The sequence below is a fragment of the Ylistrum balloti genome, unplaced genomic scaffold (assembly GCF_031769215.1).
Source record: "Ylistrum balloti isolate Yb309-2 unplaced genomic scaffold, AGI_CSIRO_Ybal_v1 Utg370332, whole genome shotgun sequence".
In the NCBI taxonomy this organism is placed as follows: Eukaryota; Metazoa; Mollusca; class Bivalvia; order Pectinida; family Pectinidae; genus Ylistrum; species Ylistrum balloti.
The window spans coordinates 1,268,937-1,280,289 of NW_026782241.1; positions in this window are offsets into that span (position 1 = coordinate 1,268,937).

Genomic DNA, 11,353 nt, shown 5'->3' on the forward strand with positions numbered 1-11,353 from the left:
AATGCGGTGACGTGTCTGATAGAAAGATGTTGAAAACAATGATAGAATGAGCTCGCATTGCACGGAAATGGCTTAGACAGATTTGGATTTTCCATTTAGATGTCAGCATTCTATTTTAAAAAAATGCATCTCGGCTATCAATTTTACTGTGCGATATAAAGTTGGGCGCGTTTGATGCTCGTTTGTACATTCATGTCACATTTGGGAAAGTGGAAAATTGACCAGCATTTACATGGATGTTTCGTCAACGAAGCAGAAAAACACCTTGCAATATTGCCTGAAGTCTGGGTGTGAATCTTTTATTCATATTTTGCGATATTTTTATTGAATCTAAGATAAGATTAAGATTCTACTGACATGTCGGTACTTTCTTGTCGTTTTTTAATCCATTGAGCAATTATAGATAAAAACTACAAGATACACTTTTATTCCTATGTTTTCCTTCTGAACTAACTACTTATTTCATATTGAAACCTGCTACATACAACCGTTCTTTTCAAAGAGCGCAAACATTTTCAGGATTCTAAAATACTTCTTTTCAGTATCATATATATCTACAATTAATCCATATTCAGACTTTAGAAGCATCCATTTATACTTGATAGTATAGCTTGTACAACGCAATTTGATTTTATATACGGCGTTTAATAGATTTGTCAAAAATTAAAACCATTTTCCCATTTAGTAATGTCCAAACGAACAACATTTCGATAACATGGTTTATATAATACATCCATACGTTTACAGTTTATCTCTGCATAACCACAATTGAGAAACTCCATGTCAAAACGGCAATTCAATACGAAACTTCTGAATATGTAATATTTTTAAGACAAGCAATGAATTAAGCTGTATCATACAACTTAGGACTGGTCAACAATGCTGAGGACATTAAGTTTGAAGCCGAGAAGGCGACTCAGGAAATTATCAAGGATTCAAAAGAAATGCCAAAATCTAGATGGTGCACTAGCCCAATTAAAATTTCAATTTTCATATACCTCGTAATTTTGTACATATTCCCGAATAAAACATTCATTTTGGGACCAATTTCCATTGTGAATTTACTCCAAAATAATTACCTCCCATGTATAAAAAAACAAACACTACCTCTTTACTTCCACACAATTGGAGGTTTCAGTGGCAATGCAGCTGTAAATCGATTGTTTTGCGATTCTTCGTGAGACATGTGATATGGTTGTTTATTGAGGATGTTGAGGCCGTGAACTCATTCGAGTCTGTCTTCCACAAAAAACCACCCAGTCGAAGATTAGTAGTACTAATCACTAGTGCCACAATAACAGTCGGCCAATTATATTTTTAATAGGCATCTTGAGATCCAGCACATCCACGTTATTGTCTTACTATAGAAACAGCAACGTTTTAGAACTGTTTTATGATTCAGAGAGGATTTGGAATGGCTGTTACTGATTTCCAATGTATTCTAGCATATATATTGGGAAAAAACAATAGGAGTACTGTAAAATCACATATTTTCGTGGAGCTCTGTTTTCGATTTTTTTTCTTCTAAAATATAACTTTTTCATGGACATCTATAAATCTACTATACTTATGATAAAAGTTCGTGGATTAAGAATATCTACTATACCAATGAAAATCAGTCCCCCTGGAAAATAAATGGTTTTACAGTGTTTACACTGAAAAGTATGAATATTTTTATGATAATCTTCAGATTGTTTTCTTTGTGTTAATAGTACTTATGTCGCTTCCTTGATAATGTATCAGTCAGTTTATTCTTTTGTAACAACACGCAGATATAGTCAAAAGAATTTATGGTAATCTTTAAGTGCAGGACGGAAGACAAAACACCTATTTACAGTGAGGGTCATGAATAGCATTACAATGAGGGTAGTGAATAGCAATGTCTCCGCATAGACACTCATCTTAATTGGTGCATTTATGTAATTATAAAATGCAGGTCTTTACAACATTAACTTGTATGCTGAAAACCTGCAGGCACTTAGAGTCCAGCAGTTTGTATAAAATATTGAATATATGTCATCCTTACCTCGACTGATAATGATACGGGATGTTTATTATTCTATTTTCTCTTTTAATGCATTTGGACACGTACCTAAAGCATAAGTGTTGATAGAAGGATCAGCAATGCAGCAAAAAAAAAAAAAATTAAATAAATAAAAAAAATGATTGTTTACAAACCATGCATTATGCCATACAGTATTAAGAGACTTTTGGTCTTGAATTTTATAGTTAGAAGACATGATTGGAGAGTTAGATATAAAACAATCGAGTGCAATTTAAATAACGAATGCTTAATATTATTAAGAGGCTATGGAAAACAATTATGGGATACCGGATACCATACAGCAAAAAGTGAAATACAGGCATTTTGAAAATGGATAGAAAGTTTAAAGTGAAGAAATGTCTAACCGATTTTATTTTCAAAATAATTCACTTTATTTCTGATTTTTTTCCTAATAAATTATAAACTCTTCTGATTTTCTCTTCCAAATACATCCTGAATTGGGGACAAATAATACCAGTTGAATGTCTTTCCGAGACGTAAGAAAATGATAATCTTGGTGCCTAACTACAGGAACGTAACGGAGGTTGTTTCTCTGATAAATACTGTTGAGGTCAACATTGGGAATTCAAGAATTGACCATCAAGCTGAAGGTGCTCCCGCCTCCTCCTCCCCCCCCCGCTCCCCCCCGTTGAATATATTGTCTTTGTTGATAAGGGATGAACCTCTCTCACACCTACCAAAAGTGTGACTCTTTTTCCTTTTATTACCCTCCGCTCCTTCCCTAAGTAATGTTACAATACATCCGTGAATCAATTCCATGTCCATCTTATTCCTTGATGGGATATAAAACGAAATGGTTTTCTTCGATGCGCATTGGGATACCTGATGTTTTGTTATAACCATGATTCTCATATTGAAATCGTGACATTATATGGGTTGGCGTAGATTGTATGACTGGAGATATAGAAAAAGTAGAAGATGTTTGCTCTATTGGGAAACTTGATAATCTCCTTGATTAATCTTTCCCTGCTTAGGTTTTTGTTCTTGTCTAAGTGATTTTAAATTCTAATTGTGATTTTATTGACATTTACAAACACAATAAAGCGTCTTAGTGCAATCTATAATAGACAGTCATACATGACCTGTTCCCAGCAAAAGACACTGGTAGTGGACCTATACCCCGAAAATTATCGTGAATGAATTTGAATAATTGCACGATTCACTATATACACACATGTACTTGACATCGTTCTGGAATATCTAAAAATCTAAAAAAAAGAAAAAGTGCACCTTCCCATATTGATTTTGACTTTGTTTCGATCACATCAGATTTTCCTCAGTCGTTTCATAAGCTTCAAAATTTAGGCCCTTTGCACCATAGACAAGTTCTAGAAGGGTTATATTGAATTTCACGTCAGCGTCCCTCTCCATTTGGTTTTTGACATTGATTTCAGTCATTTTTGAATTTCCTCATTCTATACTTAGATTTCATAATTTAAGGCCGTTATCATCAGTGACAAATCCTAGAAAGACCAAACTGCTTTATGATGCAGTTTAATTCATTATATGACTATATATACTAAATTTTGATTATAAAGAGCTAATCACGTGTGTGTCTTTTGTACAATCTTAATCGATGCCCAATAGCTTACGGACAATGAACGCATTTTAACCCTAGTTTTCGAAACATCATATTTGGATATTCAAATAAGTCGGAAATTATTCATTTGTTTCAATGGCATGGAACGCTAAACATATCTACATGGTTTTGAAAACACTTATTGAATTGAAATATCGATAATAAGGTTGAAAAAAATGTAAATATAAATATAATTGAATTAAAATGGACTGGTTTCGTTTTAAATCATTGCGTATTCAATAGTAGATACACAAAATTATGTAGCTTAAACTTTTTCACACGAAGAAATGTCATGTTTGGTATAGTTGCCAATTTTGTTAGATGAGAAGCACCATCCGGAAAAAAGTCAATAATTGGCGTCATAATTTGACGTCACATCCTGATGTCTTTCCGATTGCAAATCCATCACGTATTATCTCGATGGCTGTTATTGGATTGTAACGACATATGTTGATCTACACAACGGGAATGCAAATATAAATAGCAAGTTTAATTACGAAGGTGCTGTAACCGTAAATGATAGCAGGGACAGTATTTCTGTATAAATCACGAAAGACTGAGAATACATGCAAAATTAATTTCAATAAATCAGCCAAAGAAAGTTCCTAATGATAAAATGTTCGTAAACCCGCTTGACGTTTCATGTCGAGTGAGCCCTTTCAGAAAAAAAATAATGTTTAAGAAGTACATATCATTGGACTGTCTGGTAGGTCGAGGGGTGAAGTTCTTCAGTATACAAAAAAATGATATCGATATCAGAAAAATTCATGTCGGTATGGAGTAAATGTATTGCTGCCGATTATATACTCAAGTCTGGAACTAGTTTCTATCGTGTGCAATAATTTGTAGAAGTGGAATGGGTTAATGGTAGTATTGAATGATATTGAGAAATGTCTAGGAAAGCACTATATCTAATGGACAGCGATCCCCAGGCATGCAGCTGTCATTAATGTGTCATTAATATAGAGACAGCGGTCAAAACAGAATGCATTGTACGCTAGCTATCATATATATTCCATAATTATAAACTTGATAATGTCGTATTTCGTCAATACTACGTTTTTGCACTAATGTACACGCCTTAAAAATGTCATAAAACGTTCGTTTATCATCTGTGGTATTGACAGTATGCTATCAATAATGATAAAGACTATTATCCATGTAAGTACCACGTGACGTATATAAAATTTGTAATTAAATCCTTAAGAAGCATATCAATACGATATATGATATATCAAAATATCTAGAGATTATAGAAAAGCGTTCGTGGTATTGTCCTTTGATATTGATAATAATCATAAATTGCATGCATGCTTTTCATACAGGTACTATTTCATGCAAGATTACAAACTTTGTTTAAAAAGTACTTAAGGAACACATACATACGTATATATATTTATATATTAATGATATCACAAAATACCTAGGGTTTATATCAAAATGACAATTTAGGTCGGGCTTCCTGGTAGATAGTCGGAGACTCACAATCAGAAGTATCGGCCTCGTAATCATTAAAGCATAGATTCTTTCAGAGAAACCCTCCCTACCAGATGTTTCCTGGGAGAATTTTCAATCGAACACACTTAACACCACCATGGAGATTTAATCAAACTGTGAATATAAAATCGGGTCTTTTACGTCCCTTCATGCAATTTCCATTGAGGACTTAGACTACAGGGCATATATATATTACTTCCTTGTCGTAATTCCAACTTCATTGTACATTCATGACGACCAGTCAGTATAGAAATAAATTCTCGTGATACAGAAGTGGAAAAGCCAACAGATTGACACTACAACTGATATAAGCTAATCTCCTGAACTGATTTTGGAACGCCCAGTCTTTGAAATATCACGTGATAGACAAGCAATATTTAGATATAGCTATATACTGTAGTGCACAGTGACGTATCTTACCTTTAATCAGTAACATCCAGCACCATTAAAGGATGTGATTCTTACTATCCATTTCAGCATTCTTGTATCCTACAGAATATTCAGGTAGATCCGTTTATATCGGTGATATGACCAAGGCGTGAATATATCGTGAAGACTTTTTTCCTGTTTTCAAACAAATCACAGAGGCATTGCTGTATCATTTACGACCTTAAACGTTAATCTTTTCCTTCAAAGAAACTCAATTCTATGAAAGGTAATAGCACTAAAACATAGCATGTCACAATCGTTAATCGTTATCCGTTGAGCCACAGTTGGAATGTTTTGTCAGTAGTAGGCGTTTTCAGAAGATTATTTCATAACAAATATCTTCCGCAGTCTGCAATATAATGTTGACATGAAAATATAAAATCTCAAAATTGATCCAGTTCCAAATCCTCTGCAAGCCTTTTATGGTAGTATTGCATTGAATAACGAATGCTGACTAACTAAAGTCCAACAAAGATTGTGACAAACTAGACGCCTTCAAAACATCTTGTTCACACCAATTTCTTTGAACCAGTTTCCTACTTGAGCTTGATACACTGTAAATTGAGCGTTTATTTTTCTTAGGTCTGTAGAGCTGTCTCCGTGAAAGGCCAATTCCTCCTTATCGATCGAAGGTTGACACACAGTGTGCGTGTGTCTAGTCAGCGAATGAGTTGAGATTTTCCAGAACATCTCTATGGAAGAAGCATATGCAGAATTCGGATACGTCTTCTCAATAACCTGCTAGTATAGAAGGCGAAAAAGGTTGTATGTGTTGATACATCAATATGAAGAAATTAACCAGATTTATGGTCGATATGGTTGGTAAACATTTCCCTGTCTATTACTAATTTGCAAACAACCCTTTTGCAATTCATTAAAATGTAACTATCAATGGTTACTTAAATGTCGATTTATTATTGGAAAATTGGCAGCTTTAAATTTCAAATTACCAGTCACGTCTTTTCAAAAGCGCATGCCCAATATAATTAATAAAAAAAGATACCAAGTCACGACTATAAAGCTATTAAGATGAACAATTATGTAATCGAAGTATGAAGGATTGTTCGAAAGACACAAGAAAATATCATCTTTCAATACAAATTTATAAGTAGCTTCAGTATAGACAGATAAGTAATTAAAATGCAGCTGTACCGTTTCATACACGCCAAATATGGCAAGGAATTACATTTTTGAACTGTGTGATAGACTCTGAAGCATTTTCATCGGCTGCACATCAATTGTGATGTTATAGTATGGAAAATTGTTTTTCAACAGAAAAAGTCTGAATAATGGATAAAGAAATGAAATAAATAAATAAAAAATAATGTTTATGAAAACATAAAAAAAATACCAATATGACATCAAAATTGTTATTAAAAACAGTACACTGAGGGCAAAATATGAACAAAAAAAAACGCCGAAACATCGTTGAATATCTAAAAGATAGCCCTTGGTTTTACGGAATGGTAAACTTCTTTTTCTTGTCGACTATGTCGATAAATAAGAATAATATTCATAACTTCGAAAATATGATTTAATGCATCTTAATAACCTGAAATGTATTGACCATGTCCATCGTATAAACCCATCAGAATTGGAAAATCAAAGACTTAGCAGTGACTGTTCTACATCAATCGCTTACATCGATTTTTTTCTGCAACGATACTAGCCAGGAACAGAGTGATCTCATTTCCCCTTGAGTGCACTTACCATTTCTAAATAGTCATAAACCCACTTATTGAAATTTGTATTTTTTAATATGATATTGATAGTTGTTTATATGCTATTTGATAATTGTTAATATAACATTTGTTGATATGCTATTTGATAACTCTTACTATAATATTTGTTAATATGCTATTTGATCATTTTTAATATATTTGTTAATATGCTATTTGATAATTGTTAATATAATATTTGTTGATACGATATTTGATAATTACCTGCTGGTTCCGTTCTGTGTAATTTACCTTGTTCTCACTATGAGATTTTTTAATTAAGGATTTAATTTTATCAATACTATTACATAAGATTGAACAAGATCTAAATTGCTGAGCGCATCCTTCTGGAATAAAATGGTCTCATTTCCTCGTACTGTTTTTAGTTGTTTCCGCGTAAATCTTCCTTTTTTATTTGAGTTTAAACTACGATATTGTTCATAGGGTGGTGTTTTTATTGTTGTTTTATGCTAATTTGACCTGTAAACAGTGCGTGAATATATATGTCAAGTGGAAATAGACTATATATATATATATATATAATTGTTTCCTGTCGAGTCAACCCTAACAAAAAACAAAAAAAAAAAAAAAACAAAAAAAAAAAAAAAAAAAAAAAAAACAAAAAAAAATAATAATGATGATAACGGAAATAAAGCTTACGGTATCATTATGAAGTTAAAGACGATTTCCTCTTGGAAAATATATACCTTAATGTAAAGATAACCTTTATCTATTTTAGAACAAGTACGAAACAAGCTATAGATTTATATTAGTCTCTCTGGTAAGCCAGGATTGAACCGAACGAGGGGTCTTGCTGTGGATTGATACCGGAGTACCTGGGTAAAGCCTTTCCAGGATAGGTGACCCCATACCTTTTCACAACGTTCGGGAAAAGAGGCCAGTGCTTCAACCCTTCTTCATATTTACTGTATAAAGTATATAGAGGAGTATGACCGAGTATTTCGGAAGGGCAAGAGTCTTCGGCTTCATACAACACGTGCCACATTAAACAATAGAACTGTCTTATCGACAGGTCTTGTTGGCTACACTACAGTAATAATCTCACACATCTAAGTGTTGTGATATACAAAATTATATCATACATATCCTAACAAACCTAATATTTCACTTAGTGAAATCAATGGGATAAGGCCAGGAATAAGCCTCACACTGGCCCTTTTTTATGACGTCATTAGGCGCTATGGAGAATTTGGCACTTTATGCGGATGAACATCTCATGTTCGAACAGTGAACCAGAGCTAGCTATATTAATTTTTAGATTTTGTAAAAAGGAGATGGCACGTGTTGTTACAACATGGGTCATAGAGTGATCAAGGGTCATAGGGTGGTCAGGGGTCATAGAGAGGACAGAACATCACCTGATCACCAAGTGATTACCATGATACAATGTTTTGATAATATGGTTGGTTTTGATTTAACATAGTAGAAGAATGTATTTCATAAAATGCTGATTTGTGTGTGTTCAATCTTATTTTACTATTTCTCATATCACTTTTGATATTTTTATCTATTGATATATTTGTATGCAAATCTATATAGCAATGAAATACGCTAGTGGAAACATTTTCGACTGCTGTAAAATTATCACATTTGATGGTTAATCACGTGTAAGAGAAATGAAATGATACAAGGAACCCGTTTAGAAATTTGAGGAGGCAAGGTTTAATATTATAACACTGTCGTAAGTAATTTAATAGATACATTGTTAAAACGTTATTAAACCAGAGTCCGTATCTATAAGTATCTAATCCTACAACCTTATCATTGTCTTGAACCTTTACTTCATACGCATTCCAGTATCATAACACTTTAAAAGTTCTAAATCTCTGAAAGGTAGGTACTGTAAACGTTCCTATTTCATCGATTTCACAATATCGATTTTGAAGCAAAAAGCAAAATGTTGAATTTTCTGCATCAACTACACACAGAAGCAGCAATTATAGCTATGATACTTTAGCGTCGTATCTTCGGCCTGAATGGCGCTAAAATAGAAGTACCGCAAAAACATGTTCGTTTACAGTAAAGAAAAGGATACTGAAACATTGAGTGACAGGTAATCTTTAAGACTTTCATTATTCCATCATCCAAACAGTAATCTGGAAACAATCTGTTAAACAGCTCAGAAATAACGACCCGGCGTCATAACAGGAGATAAAAACAAGATTTCATTACCGAAGTAAAACATCTTCATCAATCATTGCCACCAGTACCATGTAAACGCATGTTAATTGTAATTCCATGCAACCAACACTATTGGTCAAAAGAATAGGACAGATGAAAAAATTCAAGTAATATAACCATTGTGCTGCTTCATCCTTCAAACCGCAATCAATACATGACGCAATTACTACAAAGTTGTGACAAAATCCTTGTGTAGGTGTCACTTTCATTCCCGCTATACAAAGAAGTCTTACCGACCCGTAATATACACACCTTGGTGTTTCAGTACAATCACCAATCTGTACAACTGACAAAAGAAACATGACATGCTGCCGAGTTTACAAATTAAAAATATACGGCACTGCTACATCAGCATAACAAATGTTATGAAGTAGGTCACTGCTATTATAACATGTTAGGGAAATGTAAGCATGAAAGCAATAAGAATCTGACTTCTGATCTTAGAAACAGACGGTTGCGTGAATTTTCAATGGAGCACCAAAAGTAGGCTTCCATCTCTAAGTATTAATTATAAATAGCGTGTCCTATCAGTGGTTTACGGATAACCTGATGTTTAATGTAGAATACAAACATGTCATTGAGTGTCATGTACGGGTTCCCTGATGTTTGATGTAGACTACAAATTCATGTCATTGAGTGTTGTTTACGTATAGCCTGACGTTAAATGTAGAGTACAAACATATAGCATTGGTGTTTTGTGGGTGCCATGACGTTTATTGTAGAATATAAAAAATGTCATTGAGGGTGTGTTTTGGGTATCCTGACGCTTAAGGTAGAATACAAAAATATATCATTGTGGTTATTTACGGTAGCCTTATCAACAAATGATTATGAGAATAGCCGAGACCCTACCTAAATCATAACGAATCACGATATATATTAAGCAATCAGCTGTTCATTGTTTACAACGAATTCTTATCAAAATGTTTCTCCGTTAAAACCAGCAATACTGTTGAGATAATAATTGTGTAGCCATTCAATGTCGACAGAAAATTCGTAATATCCAATAGTAAGCGAGTTCACCTTCACACACCTGCTTAAAATAGACTACCGTTACCATGCAATAAAACCCTTGACAAATCCTTGCTGGAGTAGCGACGTCAATGAATGATGACATTTCAATCTAACCTCTCGCTGGACGACGCAAGAGTTGAATATTGACGGTGTGTTGTGTGTGTCTGGAGGGCAATAGGGAAGAAAAGAATTTTAACAATTTTTCGTAAACAATGCGACATATTTCATTATTAGAGGAGAAAAAGTATTCAGTGATTATTTCATCGTATACCACTGCTAGATTTTGACCAACGGTAAAGCCCTATTCAGATTCATGTCTATACGACCTGATTAACGACTAGCGAGTCGTGAGTATCCTTTGGGGAACGCAAAGCAAACGTGACGCTGATACAGGGTGTTTCTAGCTCCTGAGAACACTTGGTAAATGCATTGTCATCACGCTAACATTCAACTCCTGAGAGTGGCATTGGCTATAGGAAGTAAACTTCCAGAACATGTCTATTTGTAGGGTCAATGTAATATCTCGTGTAGATATATAGCGAATCCATAGGAAGACCGCGACAGTAATCGTGAATATATGTGGGTAATCTTGGTAGAACGTGATAGCTTAACCACATTTTCTAAACACAAGACTGGTCAGCACGAGTCTGGACTTCAATAGTAGTCATACTTACGTAGTAGAACATATTAACGCCGTGTCTTGTTGGACAGTGAACACAGCAGAACGTAAATGTTCGGACACTTCATCGACCAAATCGTGGAACATAACGGTGTAAGTTTGAAGGAACTCACTAACGCAGTTATTAACCACGTTAGAGCCAGGTATAATCACGGCTCAACAACATTGAT